General features: G+C 30.1%; 1 long non-coding RNA gene across 1 annotated transcript; it reads right to left on the reverse strand.

The window, feature by feature from the left end:
* Window positions 1–589: 589 nt before the first annotated feature.
* LOC112904741 lies at window positions 590–1,802 on the reverse strand. The gene is made up of 4 exons (XR_003231320.1): window positions 1,616–1,802; window positions 1,285–1,467; window positions 943–1,127; window positions 590–731 (listed from the first exon to the last, which is right to left on the reverse strand). It is a non-coding gene; the product is annotated as an uncharacterized LOC112904741 (long non-coding RNA).
* Window positions 1,803–3,401: the final 1,599 nt, after the last annotated feature.

Below are 3,401 nucleotides of genomic sequence, written 5' to 3' on the forward strand. Positions count from 1 at the left end.
GAAAATTAACTGCATGATGTTACAAGGCGAAGACGAAACAGCAAATCAAGAATATAATCCAGGAAAGACCACACCCATGTAGACATGGACTGTTTCAGTATAACCAAACTGAACAATAATTCTCTCTCATTTATTGTATAACCTGCAGAAATGGACAAAAAACATATTAATTACACTTATAATTAAGAAACAAAAATAAAATCGCACCAAAAAGCAAGTGAAATAGCTGAATTAAAAAATAAACAAACAACTTTACATCAAAACCATAGATCTGCATAGATCACGACATATTTAACGTCAAATAACACGACGTAAATGCAAACATAGACAACAGAAAAAGGTTAAAAAAAATCCATAGATAGATAAACTTCATAGATAGATAAACTCCATATATACATCAATGATAAATATCAATTTACTCTGTGGAAAATAAAAACTACAAAGTCATATTGATGCACAATAACATAAATTTAGTATTCTCACCTTAATTAATTGTAGAAAGTCGCGTTCTAAAGTCTACCAGTGTGATGAGCAAACCAACCAAATCTAGGAGGGATACCACTGCAGATAATTTGTTGTTCCGGTTGCATCCAAATTAATTTATTTCCAATTGCCTCCCATTGTTACGGCAAAAATTAACTGCATAATGTTGCAAGGTGAAGACGTCAAGAGCATCAGTTGTTTTAGTAGCACCAAAATTAACTGCAATTCCTTCTCATTTGTGGGACAATCTATATAGAAACAGGCAAGAAAAAATAATTAATTATCATTTTTAAATCAAATAAATCAGTAACATGCACACAATGAAAAGATCTGTTCCACATAAATTCTGCTTCTGCCATTTCTGAAACGTTGTTTAAAAGTTGTCTATTGAAGCAAGTTACAAATGTCCAAGAAATCAAGTTCCCTCATTTACTAATTTTAATTGATACTGTTACATACCAGTTTATTGTCATAAATCCCTCCTTCAGCAACACACTTCTTAAGCACATTGTCTCCGTTCCCAATGGAAAGGCACTTTCATCCTTTCTTTATGACCATAGGAACAGTCACTTTGTGGAGTCAATGAGAACCGACACAATCAATGCTCCACAATTTAATGGCATCTGGAAATTCTTCTAACATCCCTGTAAAATCAAATAATATAAGTATTCAAATATAATAAATTTAGACCCCATACTAAGTAGAGTGCATAAATAAATTGTTAAAAGTAACGCCGTACCCTTTTGTCTTTTAATATCAAAAAAATACACTACATATATACAATACAGCATGTATACTCACCTCAATTAACTACAAGAGCATCCAGGATGAAAATTTAACAGCTTCGTTCCCAATGGAAAAAAGGCACTTTCATGCTTTCTTTAGAACCATGGGAACAGCTACTTTCTGGGGCAAATGAGGACTAATACAACCAGTGCTCCAAAATTTCATAATTTACTGGTATATGGAGTCCTTCTAATGTTCCTGTAAAATGAAATCTTGTAAAAAGTGTTCAGATATAATTATTAAGTAAATAATGTGCACGATACATTGTTAAAGTAATGCTGAATCTTTTTCTTTGTTAATATCTAATAAATACACTACATATAGAAAGTATAGTCTGCATGCTCACCTTAATTAACTACAAGAGCCTCCAAGATGAAAGTTAAACAGCTAAAACACCATAGGAGACGACTTATCTTTTCAGTAAGCAACGATATCAGTTCCAATCTCTCTCAATTGTTGGCCAATCTGTGTAAACGGTCAAAAACAATTATTAACTAATTTATTTAATAGATATCTGTTATGCAAAAAATTTAATAATTNATTAATGGCCTTTATGTAGAATATATGATAAACAACGGATAAATAAATTAATTTACACTTGAATTTATCTCATCTGTCGATTTTAGTTATTAAAAAGTTGGAGCATTTCTAAATTAGTAAGTAACCACCTAAAATTTGCAGTTAGTTTGTACTTTATTGTACTATGTTATCTTTTGTTTTTCTTTAAATACCTAAATACCTACAGGAACGTAAGAAGTGTTAGTTATAAAACCGTTGTCAAAAAATTGATAAGCACCTTTCATTGGCATAAGAGTGGGAAATTTTCATTTGCATGTTATTTTTTTAAGAGATAACTAAAACTCGGTTTATTTTTATTGGCATGTAATTTAAAAACACGGATTTTTTAAAAATACAATACTTTTTGAAAATGCAAAAATAAATTCTAGACTTCCGATGCATATGAAAGAAATAACTGTTTTATTTTTAATCAATTGCTCTTTTCATTAAGAAGCATCTATCTGCTCGAGTATTATTGCTTTATTACAAACTAACAGTTTTTGTCTGCATATTTAACTATAAATCATCTTTATCAGAAATCCTATAAAAAATTGTAGTGTACAGGATACGAGTTAAAAATGCCCATATTAGAGAAATGTATAAAACGATGTTTTAAAAATTCATTTGCAATAATATTGTTAAGTGCTGTAAAATGAATGATTTTCATAGACTGCTTCTGTACCAAATAAATTTAAATTATTTTACTAAAATCCAAAAATTTAGTTGCTTACAAATTTCGACTCGCACTGTAACATTGTATCTTTATCTAGACTACAGCGCACTCATTTAATTTCCCGCGAAGCTGTACCATCACAATTTAAATTTAAAATACAAATTATTTTAAATAGCTTTGGCGATTATTGGACTTCCGTATAGGCAACCCACTTCACTGCAAAGTATTCTAAGCGTCAGGCTGCAGGTTTGAATTCTTTTACTTATTAATGGTTCAGCTTTCAACATCAGGGTTTAAAATATTAAAAATGAAGAAATAAAAACGTTTTTAAATTGGAGGTTGGAAGTGCAAATCGATGTTTTTCATGAATTTTTGTGGCAAAATCGTAGTGCAGCAAACAAACGCCAACCAGGCCTTTTGAAGCAAGTGACAAATGTTTAAGAAATTGAAGTTTCTAAGAACTCATTTACTATTTCTAATTGATATTGTTGCTTACCAGTTCAATATCATGAATTTTTCCATCTGCTAGGCACCTTCACGCCTTCCTTAGGACTTAAGGTATTACTACTTTTGGGAGTAACATATTGAATTTGGAGTTTTTATGTCCCTGTAAAATAAAATATTATGAGTTTTCAGATATTATTAACTTAGCCTCCCTATTAAAAAACGTACATAATACAATATTAAAGTAATGCCAAACCCTTTTCTCTATTAACATCAAACAAATATGTTGTATATGACTTAAAATTATTTAGAGGTACTGCTATGTTTTGGAAAAGAAAAAAGTATATAATGACAGTAATACAGTTTATAGTAATAAACTTATTAAAATAACAACTATTTATTTTTAAATGAAACGAACAAGTGTGGTGGAAAAAAGGCACTTTTAAAGTGTTTTGAG

Source organism: Agrilus planipennis, unplaced genomic scaffold, assembly GCF_000699045.2.
Source record: "Agrilus planipennis isolate EAB-ADULT unplaced genomic scaffold, Apla_2.0 scaffold90, whole genome shotgun sequence".
NCBI lineage: Eukaryota > Metazoa > Arthropoda > Insecta > Coleoptera > Buprestidae > Agrilus > Agrilus planipennis.